Below are 19,353 nucleotides of genomic sequence, written 5' to 3'. Positions count from 1 at the left end.
TTCACCTATCCAAACTAACCTTGAACTTTCCTGCCTCAACCGCTAACCCTGGAAATGATTTTTACAGCCTCTCAACTCTCTACGTGAAGATGTTTCTCCTGTCCTCAGTTCTAAATCTTATATCTCTGGCCCCTCATTCTTGACCTCTCAATGACTTGAAACAGTCTGCTTCTATCTACCCAATCCCATCCTTTCATAATTTTAAATCATTCTATCATATTGCCTCATAATCTGTGTTGTTCCAATGAAAAAAGACCAACATTTTCAAGTCTTTCTTCATATTTGTATTTCCTCATATCAGGCAGCACCTTTGTGAATCTGCGTTCTAACCAATTTTTGATCCAGATTGCTATCCTCCTCCTAATTCCATGCCCCATAACCTTCTCTAGTAATCTCCAGTGTGGAACCTTGTCAAAGGCTTTCCTAAAGTCCATGTACACTACATTCACTGCATACCCACCCTTAACCAGTCTGTTACCTCCTCAAAGAATTCTATTAGGTTTGCCAAGCATGATCGAACCTTTTGACATTTGTGCTGGCTACTTCTAATTATGTTCTTTTTATTGAGATAAGTGGTAATTTCATTCTTAATTAAAGACTCTAAAATTTCCCCTATCACAGATGTTAAACTAACTGATCTGTAATTACTTTGATTAGCTCTGTCTCCCTTTTTAAAAATGGATACTACATTGGCCACTCTCCAGTCCTCCGGCAGACATCCATGCTAAATAGAGCCCTGAAATATAATTTCCTCCCTCATCTACTTCAGGATCTTAGGTTGTATCCAGTCAGGCCTTGGTGCGAGTTTTTCTTTAGGTTAAGTAAATGATCTAAAAATTTCCCTTTTATCCATCATAATATCGCTCCTCTGGCTCGCAACCATTTCAGGATTCACCTCCTCTCTGGTTATCCTTCTCTTTAGTAAAGACTCATGGGAAGCACTTACTAAAAACCTCTGCCATTTTTTAATTATCATCTATAAATTGACAATCCTCTCCTCTCAGGGGTCCCACCTCGCTGTTATCAATTCTCTTTCTACTGATATACTTGTAAAATACTTTACAGTTCCATTTGATTTTTGAATCTCTTTCTCATAATCCTTATTTCCTTATCCTGCTCTTAACCTCTTTTCAGATATTCTCCTTTAGTTTCCTCATCATTATTCTTATAGTCCTTATAAATTCTTTTTGTCAAATTTAATTGGTTGCCGGCCTCTTTATTTATCCATACCACCTAAAACTACCAGTAGTTTGCTTCTTTTTTAGTTTGATTTTACTTATTCTGTACCTTTACAATCTCTTTTTTAAAAGCATCCCACTGTGTGCCAATTTCTCCATCCTTCTCACTTCAGCTAGCTTGCTCCTTATCTTCCTAAAATCCGCCCTAATCTAATCCGGTGTTCAAGTTTTTGTACTGACGTTTTATTTTTCTAGTTGGTACTTAAACTTTATATTGTGCTCATTACTCCCAAGGTGTTCATTCACTTAACGACTTTTAAAAGGAATAGCAACTTTTAACTACTTGCACACGCACAGTTACGTGTTGCTACTGGAGCTTTGGAATCCACCCCACAATGTACATGAAGGCAGATCCCAGTGGGCCAAGAGCAAAAACAAACAGGACCACTTCTATTTAAAGCAGCTCTGTTGTACAATATAAACCAGATGTTAAACACCCTCGTGATTAAGGGGAAAAATGGAAAGGTGGCGATTTGGTTGGTGTGGAAAACAAACCTAGTGCATTTAAATACTGAAAGGTAGCACACGAAACAAACCTATCAGCAAGAAATTTTAATGTAAAGCACTCACCCATAGATGGGCTCTGGCTTCAGTCATGCAGTTTATGGTTTCCCTCCAGCTGCTTCAACTACTTATTGCTTTGCAACTTTGCCAGCCAGATGAACTTTTTTTGAAATAGATGTGCTGCCTTGGACATCTTTTTCTCATTCAAGGTCCACTAACTTGCCGAAGCCAGCATACAATTTAAACTTTTTAATTGATCTTTTGCTATGTCCTTCAGCCATGAACCAGTTTACATATCATGATTCTATTAAGTGTATTATCTGTAAGCTGCATTTGGAATTAACTTCAGTTCAGCAAATCCACCTTGTCTAGTTGGCGCATGCAATGTCAATCCACATCAGCACCTAATCTAGCTGCAACCCTAAATGGCTGTCTCCAGCAGCATGACAGCGTTTTTCTAAGTATCAACAAGCGGTGACAGGTGAGGAGTGATGCAAAGCTTTAATGCTGACAGTTGAAACTTAAGCACGTGAGGCTGAGTGAGTTTATCTGTACACAACTGTGCGCACATGAAAGCCCCATTGCAGCCCTACTGGATGAGGTGAATCTGCTGCCTATTCAAAAAGAACAATGTTTACAGATGAATTAGCCCCAACCAACCAGTGAATCAAGAAGTGTTCAGTTATCCTCAAGTACTGTAACAATCCCTTGTCTGATCTCGAGAGATTCAACACAAAGGTTCTGTTCAAACACACGCCACTTTTATTGATGAGCTAGAATTACATGTCATGGCTCTCTGCACTTCCAGGTCCAACAGGAAGTCTCAGCTCAAAACACTGTAGGGATCTTTTCGGAAAAACAACGGGCAGCTACACGTCAGAGTGACTCAACGATGAAGTCATGGTTCTGCACTCTCCTGAAATGTTGAAATAAATTAAAACATTCATTAATAGTGGTGGTTTTGAAACACAGGAAGATATAAAAGAGCAGCTTTCTTTTTCTATCATCAAGTCCCACTTGTACTGCAACCAGTGATGCTCTCCAATCTATGTTATTTTAATGATTTAATATTTTAACTTGATGTGAATGACTTGTCACAGCACAAGTGGATGTGCTGCCTTGCAGTCGGATGATTTCACCAAGAGCGTCTGATGTTAATCCTATAGTCTTACTGTGGGTTCTCAATGCAGGACACAGAAGTAGCTCAGAGAAGTAACACCTTCTGAACAGCAGGTGCTGAAACATTCGTTTCCTGCAAACAAATGTTTCAAAGTCTGTTTCAAACTGAGGTGTCTTTTCACCACTGATTTCCACTATTGCACAGATGTCTTCAATTTTTGATTGAGGGACATTTTAGCAAGTTGAGGAAGCTCTAATAGCCTTTAAAATCACAAGTCCATTGGTGTTGCTGCTGGAATTTGACACCCACCGCTGAGCTATCCCATTCCTCACGCATCTTACCAAGATAGCTCCGATACCCCATGAGGGGAATTTTAATTCCCAAGAATGGGTGGGTTGGGGGCAGGTGAGTAGTTAAAATCAATGATTTTTCAAGCGCGACCGCAACCCAGCTCCAACATGCCCACTTCCGGGTTTAACGGAGCTTCATTTGGATGTGGGTGAGTAACCTACTCGCTGCAGTCGGGACCCTAATTAGTGCAGGCGGGTGGGTTGTTATCAGAGCAATTGACGTCCTTATGAGTCATTAATTAGGTCTTTTAAAATTGATTTTCACCTGCCTTTAACTTTAACGCCTCCAGCACGGGTTTCTTGCGGCTCGTGAATCTGAGGTGAAAAGGAGGCGAGAAAGGCAGGATCATGTGGTATGTGCCTTAATTGCACTGCTTGTGGGCCAGGAGAAGCAGGAGTGTTTCCCCCAGGCCCAACAAGGCTATCTGTCGTGATCGCACTCCCACAATCAGCCGACCCACCCCCTCCCCCCCGCCGATGTCCAAGATCTCTCCCAATTTCCGAGACCCCCCCAACTGATGTCCGGGCGCCCCCTTACAATATCCGAGACCTCTCCCCGATGTCTGACATCTCACCTCCCCAACGACGTCCGACTTCTCACCTCCCCAATGTATCCGACTTCTCACCTCCCCAACGATGTCCGACTTCTCACCTCCCCAACGATGTCCGACTTCTCACCTCCCCAATGTATCCGACTTCTCACCTCCCCAACGACGTCCGACTTCTCACCTCCCCAATGTATCCGACTTCTCACCTCCCCAACGACGTCCGACTTCTCACCTCCCCAACGATGTCCGACTTCTCACCTCCCCAACGATGTCCGACTTCTCACCTCCCCAACGATGTCCGACTTCTCACCTCCCCAATGTATCCGACTTCTCACCTCCCCAACGACGTCCGACTTCTCACCTCCCCAATGTATCCGACTTCTCACCTCCCCAACGACGTCCGACTTCTCACCTCCCCAACGATGTCCGACTTCTCACCTCCCCAACGATGACCGACTTCTCACCTCCCCAATGTATCCGACTTCTCACCTCCCCAACGACGTCCGACTTCTCACCTCCCCAATGTATCCGACTTCTCACCTCCCCAACGATGTCCAACTTCTCACCTCCCCAACGATGTCCGACTTCTCACCTCCCCAACGATGTCCGACTTCTCACCTCCCCAACGACGTCCGACTTCTCACCTCCCCAACAATGGCCGACTTCTCACCTCCCCAATGTATCCGACTTCTCACCTCCCCAATATATCCGACTTCTCACCTCCCCAACGATGTCCGACTTCTCACCTCCCCAACGATGTCCGACTTCTCACCTCCCCAACAATGGCCGACTTCTCACCTCCCCAACGATGACCGACTTCTCACCTCCCCAACGATGTCCGACTTCTCACCTCCCCAACGATGTCCGACTTCTCACCTCCCCAAAGGTCTCCGACTTCTCACCTCCGCAACGATGTCCGACTTCTCACCTCCCCAACGATGTCCATCTTCTCACCTCCCCAACGACGTCCGACTTCTCACCTCCCCAAAGGTCTCCGACTTCTCACCTCCGCAACGATGTCCATCTTCTCACCTCCCCAACGATGTCCATCTTCTCACCTCCCCAAAGGTCTCCGACTTCTCACCTCCGCAACGATGTCCGACTTCTCACCTCCCCAACGATGTCCAACTTCTCACCTCCCCAACGATGTCCGACTTCTCACCTCCCCAACGATGTCCAACTTCTCACCTCCCCAACGATGTCCGACTTCTCACCTCCCCAACGACGTCCGACTTCTCACCTCCCCAACAATGGCCGACTTCTCACCTCCCCAATGTATCCGACTTCTCACCTCCCCAATATATCCGACTTCTCATCTCCCCAACGATGTCTGACTTCTCACCTCCCCAACGATGTCCGACTTCTCACCTCCCCAATGTATCCGACTTCTCACCTCCCCAATATATCCGACTTCTCACCTCCCCAACAATGGCCGACTTCTCACCTCCCCAATGTATCCAACTTCTCACCTCCCCAACGATGTCCGACTTCTCACCTCCCCAACGATGTCCGACTTCTCACCTCCCCAACGATGTCCGACTTCTCACCTCCCCAACGATGTCCGACTTCTCACCTCCCCAACGGTCTCCGACTTCTCACCTCCCCAACGATGTCCGACTTCTCACCTCCCCAACGATGTCCGACTTCTCACCTCCCCAACGATGACCGACTTCTCACCTCCCCAACGATGTCCATCTTCTCACCTCCCCAACGACGTCCGACTTCTCACCTCCCCAAAGGTCTCCGACTTCTCACCTCCGCAACGATGTCCATCTTCTCACCTCCCCAACGATGTCCATCTTCTCACCTCCCCAAAGGTCTCCGACTTCTCACCTCCGCAACGATGTCCGACTTCTCACCTCCCCAACGATGTCCATCTTCTTACCTCCCCAACGATGTCCATCTTCTCACCTCCCCAACGACGTCCGACTTCTCACCTCCCCAACAATGTCCATCTTCTCACCTCCCCAACGATGTCCATCTTCTCACCTCCCCAACGATGTCCGACTTCTCACCTCCCCAACGATGTCCATCTTCTCACCTCCCCAACGATGTCCATCTTCTCACCTCCCCAACGATGTCCGACTTCTCACCTCCCCAACGATGTCCATCTTCTCACCTCCCCAACGATGTCCATCTTCTCACCTCCCCAAAGGTCTCCGACTTCTCACCTCCCCAACGATGTCCAACTTCCCTCACCCCTACCCCACCATGGTCACCCCGCCCCATCCAACCCTCAAAGGTTCCAATCTCTCCCCGACGCCGCCCCCCCCAATCTAACTGCCAAAGATCCCGATCTCTCCCCGAGCCCTCCATCCAAACTCTGGCATCCGCTCCTCGACTGCTTTCCCGCCCGGTAGGCAGACAGTCTGTCAATCAAGTTGGCTATTGGGCGGGAAATCGTTTGAAAAACTTTGCAAACAGGTCCAACCGTTAACTTTGGTAGGACCTGTGGGAAACCCTTACTTCCGAGTTTCTCATCCACAATCTGCCTCAGACCCTCTTGAGTTGGACCCACTATTACACCTTGATTAAGGCATCTGAGCTGTGATTAGAGGTTGAAGAGCCTGGGAATTATTTACTTTACAGAAAAGAATGCTCGAGGAGACATTATCCAAGTATTCAAGATTCTTAAGAGAATACATAAATTGAACCCTGATAATTTAAAGATGGTAACAAACTCGAGAACCAGGGGACACGGGCTCAAGCTTTGAAGAGGGAAGGTGTACAGGTAGTTTGAAGGGGTAGATGCTGAGAGGATGTTTCCCCTTGTGGGAGAGACTTGAACTAGGGGGCACAGTTTAAAAATAAGGGATCTCCCATTTAAGATGGGGATAAGGAGAAATTTTTTCTCTCAGAGGGTCGTGAGTCTGTGGAACTCCCTTCCCCAGAGAGCGGTGAAGGCAGGGTCATTGAATATTTTTAAGGCTGAGTTAGATAGATTCCTGATCAACAAGAAAGTCAAAGGTTATAGTCGGTAGACGGGAAAGTAGGGTTGAGGTCACAATCAGATCAGCCATGATCTTATCAGATGGCAGAGCAGGCTCGAGGGGCCGAATGGCCTACTCCTGCTCTTAATTCATACGTTCATGCATTCAGAGTTTAGATTGAACTCCTTTATGCAGAGAGTATTAAAATCGGGAGACTAGAGATGGTAGCGTAGAAACATTTACAGGAGATAGAGAATAATTGAGGGGTATTAATTTTTGTGATCTGCCAGATGCACTTGAGAATCTTTTCCAGGCCTGTGTACAGTATTCCTATATTCCTATGATGATATGATTCCAATACCATAGATCTCTGGCAAGCTGCCCCACATACCCGAGTTCCTTGCTGACCTGCCAAACATGCAGGAGTGTCAATTTGTGAAATAGGGAGAAAAATGCAATACAAGATATTTATCTGTTATGTTCTTTCTTTAACAAACCATAATTAAGTAACAAAAATTAACGAGTGACAACTGGGGACAGCTTGATTGAAGAACATTGCCTGCAGTCTCACCCTCGTTTATGACCTCCTCTGCTGCCACTTATCCATTATTGCTTCACTGAAGCTTTATTAAATGGTTAGGATTCATACTGTTCCACTAACTGTTTTACCCCATCTTATTAAAGAACACAAAGTTAGAAACTTTTAGCCAATATTGGCATGTGCAATATAGAATATATTAAAATGTAGATGTGACAGCAATTCTGTCCTTGTTTACATATCATATTAAATCACATTTGGTTAATAGTACTGTCACTTTATCATATCATATCTCAGAAAGATTCCTTTATTTCTGTCAATCACAGGCCATTCATGCACATTTGACAGGCTAAGATTGACAGGAGGAAATGAAAACATTGTTCATATTGTCAAATGAATGTGTTTCATATCAAATATGGGCAACAGTGGAGCAATAACACTATCTATCGCAATCAATCATAAACATGATTCTCCATCCCTAAATTATGCTAATTCTCTTTTGCACTTGTCATTACTAAGGGTGTGCTTTACCTCGCAGTGTGACTCTTAATTCTGGCCGACGGTCACACTACCTTCAGGTGAATACTTAAACACGGGAGGTTTCATGGGGCGTGGGGGTTAGGAATACATTCCAGGAATCACATAATAACTTTAATGAACCAGCATTTGACATGAATGCCATATGGACCAATACAGATCCTGAAGTTTTCCACTAACTGGGACACATGGAGGTTAAATGACAGTAAGCAGCGATTAACGACCTTGTAAACCAGTGAGCAGCAGCAGGAAGAATATAATACAACTTATGGGATAACATGGCATTAGATGGAGAAGGGGGGAAAAATTGGATAAGGGTCCGGATGCGCTACCCAACGGACCCTACGCAGCCAGCATGTGAACTTTGTGCTGCTTGCTCCTTATCCTGAAATCTCCGTGCAGCAAGCACAGCCCTCGCTGCTGAGAGGCTGTACGGAGAATGAGGAAGTTGGAAATGGGGCGTGCACAGCGCACATCATCAGCTGCCTGCACTACTTAAAGGTGCAAGCACATTTCCGATGGCAGATACACAGCCAAGGAGGAGAAGGGAGAATGGCATCACGAGTAGCTGCACCAGCAAGAGAGCGGGCACCAAGATTCTCGGACGATGCTCTGGAGGCCCTGGTGGAAGGTATGGACCAGAGGAAGGCAGCCATGTATCCGCAGGGTGGCCGGAGACCGTTTAGGCTACAGCTGCGTAGGCATTGGCAGGCCGTGGCACAGGAGGTGAATGCGAGGAGCATTGCACCACGCATGTGGGTGCAGTGCCGCAAGAAATTTAATGATTTGACAGGAGTGGTCAAGGTGAGTGAATGCAAGTGTCAAGTGGCACATTCTACCAACTGCACCAATACTCCATGCACGACACCTCCCGTCACCCACCCACCCACTAACAAACACTGCCATCCATATGCAATGCTGCATCTCACCTGCACATAATACCACACTTGCAGGCCACACAACCACCACTCAAGTCACACAAACTGGCAGCTATTCTACCATGGCAGGCACATCACCCACACACCTTGCAGGACACACACTGACACTCTGTCCTCTGTCTTGCAGGAGAAGGTGATGTATATCACCCGCCAGCAGGAGGGACCTGAGGCTGGACGGGCACGTCTACACGTCCTCACCCCCTAGAGGAGACGGTGCTGCGGATTATTGGGCGGGCGTCGCTGCAGCCGTTACAACGTGTCGCGCTGGAGGTCCCCATCAAGGGGGGTCTCTGCATGTCTAATGATCCTTCTCCTTTTCCACATCTCCCTCCCCACCATAATCTTTTCTGACTCACGTGCTGCACATGCTGCCAGCACGCACCTCTTACTTGCTCCTCTCCCCACTCCACAACTCAACCTATTTCCCTTTGTCATTGCAGATACCCAAGAACACTTGGCACCCGAGGAGGAGGAGGCCACTGAAGCCACACCGTCACTCGATCTGATGCTTCCTTCCACCAGCTCAGAGACTGACACTGCGCGTCCTATCGAGGTTAGGTTCGAGGAAGGATCTGCATGTGGTGAGACACCAAGCACAAGTGAGCAGGAGCCGGGGCGGAGGGAACGGATACCACAGGAGCCAACTCGCTGGAGGGCGAGGTTGCTCACTAGTTCTGCTGCAGAAGAGTCAGATGAGGACTTTGATGGGCCAGGCTACAGAAGACAGCTGATGGGCGTATACCACCAAATGCTTGGGGCACTGGAAAGGCTGCCAGAAAGCCTGCACATAATGAAAAGGGGCATGGAGGAGTCCAGCTCCAACTTGGCACAGGGCTTTGCGCAGAGCTTGGAGCCCATCCTTTCCAACATGGATCAGTTGGTCACCTCCTTCAGCGCACCTGTGGAACCCACCATGATGCAGCGTCTGATGACCGATGTCTCAGCTTCCATTGCAGCACAAACATCTGGCAGCCAAGGTCTGACTGCTGCATTTGCAGCTTAGACTGCTGCATTGGAAGCTCAGACTGCTGCTATCATGGCTCTGGGGACCACTGTGGAACGGGGCTTCCAGGGCATCACAGCACTCCAGCAATCCTTTCTCCAGCCGATCACCGGGAGTCCTGAGGCGCTGCCCTGGGAGAGTGGTATTGGCGCCATGGCAGTTGGACCTGCTGTTCTCTCTCAGGACAACAGCATTCCTGCTCCCACCCCTGCCACTCTGCCAGTGCCCCTGTTATTGCCGGTTGGTCAGGCAGGCCACACTGCTGCAGCCCGTGCTGAGATGGTGCAGTCTGAAGCCGGGTCCTCCAAGCCCAGAGCTGCTTGAGATCGTTCTCCAAGGCCATCTGGCCGTTCGTCCATTGAAAGCCGGCAGCCTTCCACCACCCATGGGGAAGCACCTCGTAGGAGCACTAGGATAAGTAAAGGCACACGAGCAAAAAGTACTAAGGGAATGCACAAGGGTGAATAATTCTGTTATGTTTGCATATTTTCATTTGTTAATCCATAAATGAGAGTTTGATTTGGTGGTGGTTTTTATTCATGCAATGAGCTAAGAGGGACACCAATGTGTTATCTGATGGAGGGCGATTTGATTGTCTTGTGGGAGGGGAATGTAGGACTGTTGGTGAATTGGGGGATGTAATTCCAATTATTGATAGCAGGCAAGGATCAGGCGAGCACGCACAGCCCTTGCAGACAAGGCATGTGGTTCCTGCTGCAACCTTGCGTCTTCCTCCACTTCCTCTTCTGGCTCCCTCCCTCCTCCTGCTCCTCCTCAGCCTCTTCCTGCTCCTGCTCCTCCACCTCTGGCTCAGGATCTTCTGCAGTCATTGGTGGCAAAGGCTGGTCCCTCATGATGGCGAGGTTGTGCAGCATGCAGCGTACCACCACAAATCTGCCCACCCACTCAGGGGAGTACTGCAGGGCTCCTCCAGACCGGTCTAGGCAGCGGAAGCGTTGTTTGAGGAGGCCTGTGGTGTGCTCCATGATGTTGCGTGTGGCAGCATGGCTCTCATTATAGGCCTGCTGTGCACGTGTGTGTGGATTCCTGACCGGTGTCATGAGCCACGTCATGAAGGGATAGCCCTTGTCGCCCAGCGGCCAGCCTTTGACTTGCCAAGTCGGATGAAAGATAGCTGGCACGTTGGACTGCCGCATGACGAAGGCATCATGGCTGCTCCCAGGATAGCAGGCATCGACCTCCAAGATGCGATGCGTGTGGTTGCACACCAGCTGCACGTTGAGGGAGTGGAAGCCCTTTCGATTGATGAAGACAGTCGAGTTGATGTGCAGGGCATGCAGGGCAATATGTGTGCAGTCCATGGCACCCTGCACCATGGGGAAGACAGCAATGCGGGCGAACCCCCGTTCTCGCTCATTCTGATTGTCTCTGTTGAGAGGGAAGATGATGAACCTGTTCCTCAAGTGGTACAGTGCATCTGTGACCTCCCTTATGCAGCAGTGCACGGCATACTGCGAGATGTTGCACATGTCACCAGCAGAGGCCTGAAATGCTCCTGAGCCGCAGAAATTCAACGCCACGGTGACCTTCACAGTCACAGGCAATGCTGTCCTCGCCCTGCTCTGAGGCTGCAGTTGTGGCCGCACCAGTTGACAGATCTCAGTGGCAGCTTCCTTGGTGAACCTCAGGCATTGGATGCAATCCTCCTCAGTCATGTTGAGGAAAGAGAATTGATCCCTGAAGGCCCTCATTGGGTACGGCCTCCTGATCAGTGCCCTCCGCCTCCTCGTCCTCCGTCTCCTCGCAGCTTGATCTGTTGCGCGTGGCCTCTCTGCATGCTCCCAATCATGCTCAATGCCCAACAGGAGCCCTAGCAGACCGCCAATGGTTGGCAGGAATGTTGTTCCACCAGGGTTGTAACTTTCCGATCCGTGAGGCAATACCAGCCAAGGCACTCTCAAAAGTAGTGTTGGAACTCTCAGTAAGAATAGGGAGCTTTAAAAAACACTTCCTACTCCTCCTGCAGCCAGAAGCAATAATCCAGCAAATAACCTGCAACACCCTTTAAATGGCACTGGTGGGGGGGGGGGGGGGGGGGTCCTTCAGGCACTGTAAGGAACGTTTAGATGGTCGGGGATAAGACTGTGCGTTGAGTTGAGCGTTAAGGTCCAAAATTGTGTGTATCACTTTAAATCAGCGTTGCACACTGATTGCAGCCATTTTCTCCCTACTTTACATGCTTCCAGTGTTTGGGATTCTAACTCCTATACCAAGATGGTGTCTGGCGTATGTCACGCAGGAAACATGCGTGCGCATCCCGAGACGTCATTTTGGATGTCGGAGGGGCCGTGTAACGCCGAAACAACGGGCGCTGCATGGCCCAATTTAGCGGCCGTACTCTCTGACCAGCCTTGATCCAATGAGCAAAGCCCCACAATGGCGTCACCTATGGGGTTAGCAGTTAACATAGCAGTTAGTTTGTTTTCCAAACCGGGGGAAGATTTTTTCAGCACACTTTTATGTGGTTGTGTTTCACAACAAAAGCATCAAACTTTTGTTGTGAAACAGATGACACAAAACTTGGAAGGGTAGTAAGCAGTGAGGAGGATAGTGATAGACTTCAAGAGGATATAGACAGGCTGGTGGCATGGGTAGATACGTGGCAGATGAAATTTAACGCAGAAAATTGCGAAGTGATACATTTTGGTAGGAAGAGCGAGGAGAGGCAATATAAACTAGAGGGCGCAACACTAAAAGGGTACAGGATCGGAGATATCTAGGGGTATATGTGCACAAATCATTGAAGGTGGCAGGGCAGGTTCAGAAAGCGGTTAAAAAAGCATACGGGATCCTGGGCTTTATAAATAGAAGCATAGAGTACAAAAGTATGGAAGTCATGATGAACCTTTATGAAACACTGGTTTGGCCACAACTGGAATATTATGTCCAGTCATGAGCACTGCACTTTAGGAAAGATGTGAAGGCCTTAGGGAGGGTGCAGTAGAGATTTATGAGAATGATTCCAGGGATGAGGGACTTTAGTTACGTGGATAGACTGGAGAAGCTGGGGTCGTTCTCCTTGGAGCAGAGATGGTTGCAAGGAGATTTGATAGAGGTATTCAAAATCATGAAGGGCATAGATAGAGTAGATAGAGAGAAACTGTTCCTATTGGCGGAAGGGTTAAGAACCAGAGGACATAGATTTAAGGTGATTGGTAAAAGAACCAAAGGTGACATGAGGAAAAGCTTTTTTACACAGCGAGAGGTTAGGATTTGGAATGCACTGCCCGAGGGGGTGGTGGAGTCAGATTCAATCATGGTCTTCAAAAGGGAACTGGATAAGTACTTGAAAGGGAAAAAATTTGCAGGGCTCTGGGGATAGGGCAGGGGAGTAGGATTTAGCTGGATTGCTTTGCATAGAGCCGGCACGGACTCGACGGGCCGAGTGGCCTCCTTCTGTGCTGTAACCTTTCTATGATTCTATGATTCTAACTTTAACGTATTAAAAATGGTGTTCTTGTTTGCAACCACAAAAACCCTCACCGAGACCAACCACACACACGCATACTATCAAATAAATGAAATTGCACACATGAGAAGATGGGCCTTTGTTTTTAATGAAAAACCTAGGCGAAGGGCCATAGTGCAGGATACCACCAAGATCGAAAACAGTAGGAGAGAAAGTAATATACGTCAAGAAGTAGTTGGGTGACAGCAAGTTTGGGTTTGAAAAGAAAAGCCTGTCGTTTGTAGGAGGAATGGAAAACTCAAGTCGTAAAGGACCTTAATCAATTACACATGAATCGAAAGTGAATAAGGAATTGTTTTTTTCTGATTTAATTAATAAAGGACTGAACAAAGAAAAAATAAAACTGATGAGGTTGCCCAGACACCGTTACTGCATAGACTTATTCAGAGATTATTGGAGAAACAAATTCGTGAATTTTGTTCTCTTCGGATTGAAGGATATCAATGTTGGCGAGTTTTCCACCCAGGAAATAACATCACAGATCACAGATAGAAACATAAACTTCCCTTGAAAAAATACCCCGATTGCACCAATGTGACATTTCCATTTCCCACACCAGCCATCTTAGCCGCCTCTTTGAGTGAGACTGACAATTTGGTGCCAAATTATGTGCTATGAGTTCATGCCAAAAAGGAACTGAATTGAGAACTGCCCAAACTCTATTCATTAGAGACCTTTACAGCTGTCAGCCTAGAGAATTTTATTTTGTCAATCTAGACTCAATTCAAACCCAGGTCCCAGAGGTGAAAGGACAGCTTTGTAACCCATTCTGCCAACTAGTGATCCCTGCCAAGATATTTCTAAGCATCTTTAAAACAGGTTTATTGTCATTTAAATAAATGCAAGGAAATGAATTACAGACACAAGGAGAAATATACTGAAAACAACTGCAGTCCTGTCACTGCGAAATTCCTTAGAGAGGAAGACAAGTAAATCTTGCTGAATTTTCTGAATCTTTTGGCATTTCTTCTCATTTGTGTCAGTATAGAATGCAGAGAGGACAAAGTGTAAGATGTCAGCGTGCGTGGGGTGCCTCAGGACTCAGTGTTGGGACCACTACTCTTAGTAATTCACATAAATGACCTAGATTCGTAAACTCAATGTAAAGTGGTCAAATTTGCAGCTGATACCAAACTAGGAGGGGCAGTGAAATCTGAAGACGCAACTCAGAAATTACAGAATGAGTTGGACATGATATGTAAGTGAGCACTATGGCAGATAAATATGCTACACATAGGAAGGAAAAAAAGACATATGAACTCCATGGATGGTGTTGAAATAGCTAGAAATGAAGCTGAAAAAGACCTAGGAGTCTTAGCAGACTCAATGCTAAACATGTCCAGCCAATGCATTGCAACAATCAACAAAGCCAATACGATGTTGAACTATAAAGCTAAAATAATAGAATATAAGTCAGAGGAGGTAATGACCAAACATTGTGGTGCTCTAGTTGGACCACACCTTCAACACTGTGGCTAATTCTGGTCGCTAACAAACAAAAGAAACAGTCAAATGTCAGAGGTGGTACAGAGAAGAACCACAAGGCTGCTCTCTTGTGTCAAGAGTCTGAGTTATGAGAAAAGATTAGAGAAACGTGGACTTGTCAGCCTAGAAAGGAGTTGTCTGAGAGGTGATCTTATAGGGGTATAAAAGATTGTTCAGGTCATAGATAAAGTTAACCGAGAACATTACTTTAAGTTAAACCGTGGGACTAGAACTCAGGGACACAGATTCAAACTAGTAAAAGGTAATAGGACTGATATCAGGAAATTCTTCTTCACACAAGTCATCAATGTGTAGAATAGACTTCCAGATAGATTAGTGGGTGCAAAATCTTGGAATCATTTCAGAAACAATTGGATGCTGCAACCAGAGCCCATTAGGATCTCTCCAGATGGTTAAATTAAGATGGGCCAAATGGCCTTCTTCATCCTCAATTATCTTATGATCTTGCAATGTTCACAAGTTACCTATTCACATCTTTGCTGATGAAGTCTATTGTACCAATAGCTTGAAGTATATATTTTGATTACTGAAGTTCACATACAACAGCTCAATGTGGCCATAGTACTTTCCTTTGTGTGTTATTTTTAAGTAGGCGTTAACCCAACACCACCCGAACACAAGAGCATTGAGTGTCCATATGTGACCTTTACCAATCATAAATTACATGTATATGTTCCTATCAGCAATAAATTGAGAACTGACAATCACCAAGTTCTGTTAGATGAGAAAACTGGAGTGACAAAAACTATAGAAATTGGCTTAGAACTGTTCTTCCACTTCTGGGACCTGGGTTTAAATCTGACTCAAACTGATGGCATGAAAGTTTCTCTTCTTTCCGTTGGTGTTAGGTATCCTACATGGAATGAGTTTGAACAGACTCAGCCAATCTCTGAGTGGATATATAATATGACTCAAATTGGCAAGCGCACTCAGAAAGAAAATGGGTGGCCTATCGGAAGTGGGAAAATTCACAGCGGTGCAGTAGGCTATTTCTGCAAGGATAGACTTTGGGTGCATTGTTGCATGAGAGTGAAGAGAACTTTACCCACCATGTAGCCCATGGAATATCTAATCTTGGACTACCTGATGCTGACACTGTTTGACAAAATTGGAAAAATATTCAGTTTCTGAGTGTTGACATCCTCAGTGTGACAAATAAATTCTTTCAAAAATAATTAAAACAAAATTAAACTCAATTCCTTCACCAGGACCACTAATTCCCATATGGGTAGAACAAGAATAGTGGAACTGTAAGTACATCATATCATTTCCTATATATGCTCTACACAGTGGGACAGGTTTACTATCATATCCACGAATGTACCTGACCCCAAACTCTATCAGAGGAACAGAGGGACCTTGGAGTGCATGTCCACAGATCCCTGAACGTAGCAGGACAGGTAGATAAGGTGGTTAAGAAGATATACGGGATACTTTCCTTTATCAGCCGAGGCACAGAATTTTAGAGCCAGGGGGGTTATGCTAAAACACTAGTTGGGCCACAACCAGAGTACTGCATAAGGTTCTAGTCACCACATTACAGGAAAGATGTGACTGCACTAGTACAAAGGAAATTTATGAGGATGTTGCCAGGGCTGGAGAATTTTAGTTATGAGGAAAGATTGGATAGGCTGGGTTTGTTTTCTTTGGAACAGAGCAGGCTGAGGGGAGATTTAATTGAGGTGCATAAAATTATGAGGGGCTGAGATAGAGTGGGTAGGAAGGACCTATTTCCCTTAGCAGAGAAGACAATAACCAGGGGGCATAGATTTAAAGTAATTGGTAGAAGGATTAGTGGAGAGTTGAGGAGAAATATTTTCACCCAGAGGGTGGTAGGGGTCTGGAACTCACGGCCTGAAAGGGTGGTAGAGGCAGAAACCCTCATCGCATTTAAAAAGTACCTGGATATGTACTTGAAGTGGCGTAACCTACAAGGCTACGGACCAAGAGCTGGAAAGTGGGATGAGGAAGATGGCTTTTTTTCGGCCGGCACAAAATGGGCCAAATGGCCTCCTTCTGTGCCATAAATTTCTATGATTCTATGAACATGGGACCAGCTAAATTAATGGTGTGCTTTCACTGTGCAAATAAAAAACAAGATGAATATTCATAAAATAATACCCTGCAGAAGTGTAGGAATAAACATAAAGTAAAATTAAAGGGAAATTCTCAGCTCTAAACAACTTGGTGCTGAGCTTCTGTGGGGTTTCTCCTGTACTTCAGCAGGATATTGGCAGGATCCCTGGAGAAATGGCACAAATATCTGTTTTTAGCCAATTACGACATTTCTCTGTGGGATTCTGCCAATCTCCTGCTGGAGAACCCCCATGGAAATTCCAGGCACTTATCTTGAATACAGTGAACATTACTTTTGTGCCTAATACTGATTTGTGCTGAGTCAAGGCTCCATAGGCATGGTTTACCTTATGGTACCTCACCTAGTAAGCATCAGTAGCCCATTTTTCAAATTGAGGTATCACAAGTAAGCTTGATCAACACATTTGTATTTTTCAGTAGGAGTCACGAGGCAACAATCAGGACAGGAGACTTGGCTGATTTTCCCCCCTCTCTAGCCCAGGGATATGGAGATTAATTGCAGCATCTCTAATGCCAGCCCAGCTGAGATCAGAATCTAAGATCTTTCTGGTCTCTATGGCTCAGTTCCACACTGAAGCTTTGAGGGAGCCATGAATACATTTTTGTCACTTCATCCACACAGGATAATGAGAAATTCTGGAGTGAACAAAGACCATTAGGCACATCAAGCCTGCTCCATCCAGAATCTATGTCTGATTATTTTATGATGGACTCCCTACTTTAAGGAATACTTAAGGTGCTTCGCCGAACTCTCTCGAGAAAAAAAATCAAGCATTGCTATTAATATTTCCATAATCTTCAATCCATCTTTTCAGTTTCCTTTTAAAGGTCTCAAATGGCTCCAGTTCAGCTACCTCCTGTGTGAGCTTACCTTGCAGTTCTACTGTGCTACTGGAAAAAAAAGTGTTTTCTAATCGTTAACCTTGCTTAAGGCTTATGAATGTTGTACTCATTTTGAGATGGGACGGTTTGCATTTACTGAGAGCAACCAATTACTGCCATGGTGGCATGATTCTCAAACTATATTATATTGCTTGTTGGTTAAAATCTGGCACATTGGTTACATGGTGAAACATAAATTACATTTTCACATGCCTCTGACAAAATGCTACAATGGCATTAACAAATGATGCCCTCAGTTTTTTGAGGAGGTTGGGAGATGAGTTAAACAATTCACTTCAAATTACAATTTTGTCAGGTTTTTTTTTAAAATGACACATCTGTTATCTGTTGCAGTGTTATGCCATGAATATTGGAATGTGTACTCACATCTCCCACCCGGCAAGTATGTGCAAAAGTCGAATTTCCAAATTTTTATGAGCTTGCTTGAAAGCGTCACCAACATAGCAGATTTTAGATGAACAGGAAAACTTTAAATATCAATATTTTACAACAAATGAAACTGTAGGGTTTATTTTGTGTGAATAAACTCTCAACACTGTGTTAAAATATTCAGAAATCTGATGGCTCATGTTAGTGTTCAAAATTATGAAAGCTTTTGATAGAGCAAATAAGGAGAAACTGCTTCCACTCATAAGAGAGTCGGTAACCAGAGGACAGAGTTAAGATAATTGGCAAAAGAACCAGAGGGGAGATGAGGAGATTTTTTTTACACAGCGAGTTGATATGATCTAGAATGCACTGCCTGAAAGGGTGATGGAAGCAGATTCAGTAGTAACTTTCAAAAGAGAATTGGATATATAGTTGAAAATTAAAAATTTGCAGGGCCACGGGGAAAGAGTGGGACTAATTGGATAGCTCTTTCAAAGAGCCAGCATAGGCATGCTGGGTAAAATGGCCTACTTCTATGATTCTTGCTAATCTTACTTGTCCACTTGATATTGATTAAATAAAAATAGTTCGGACCACTGTACTCGAAAGAGATAGTTTTATTAACCTACTTAAAAATAAATGCAGTTAGGGATGGGCAATAAATGCTGGCCTCACCAGCAACGCCCATGAACGAATAAAAAAAAATGCATTACCAATTAAAAGCAATGATATAAGACATACATAGATTTGCCTAAACATACAAATTACGATAATTATAAGCAATGATAAAAGACAAAGATAGGTTTTAAACAATACAACCTCAAAAGCTGTGCCAGGAGAAGTTGATCATCTTCCTCCTACCGGCACCCGCATCACGGATTGTCTTGAGAATTCTAACTAACTGGAATCTTTGGCTGTTCTAATATTGGGTTTGTATGAATGTGTTTGCACAATCGCCACCTCCCCTTCATCCAATTTGTATCTTGGATACGCATTGGGTCTGGAGGTATGCTCTCGTCCATCAGGCAATGGATATTCACAACACACACAAGGCTGTCTTTTAGCAGACCTTGAAACTTGAAGCTGATAACAGACCCCTTTCTTTAGGAATGGCAAGTTTGCAGGTTTTCAAAATCTGTTCTTGCAGCTTCAAGTTATAAACACACCCATGAGCCTTTGCTGCTCTCAGTTAGCCGATTTCCCAAAGCACGCTGGAGAATGGTACCGGGTTTTGAGAGAGCAAATAAGGAGAAACTGTTTCCACGAGCAAGACAGTCAGTAA

General features: G+C 45.4%; 1 long non-coding RNA gene across 1 annotated transcript in view; it reads right to left on the bottom strand.

The window, feature by feature from the left end:
- Positions 1-2,506: 2,506 nt before the first annotated feature.
- LOC137320434 (uncharacterized) overlaps positions 2,507-19,353 on the bottom strand; it is a 325,461-nt gene continuing 308,614 nt past the window's right edge. Inside the window, exon 3 of the long non-coding RNA XR_010962522.1 lies at positions 2,507-2,658. This is a non-coding gene — a long non-coding RNA (uncharacterized lncRNA). The remainder of the gene's footprint in view (positions 2,659-19,353) is intronic.

This window comes from Heptranchias perlo, chromosome 4 (genome assembly GCF_035084215.1).
Source record: "Heptranchias perlo isolate sHepPer1 chromosome 4, sHepPer1.hap1, whole genome shotgun sequence".
Taxonomy (NCBI): Eukaryota; Metazoa; Chordata; class Chondrichthyes; order Hexanchiformes; family Hexanchidae; genus Heptranchias; species Heptranchias perlo.
Note: the sequence above shows the minus strand (reverse complement) of the source record. Positions and strands in the feature narration are given on the sequence as shown.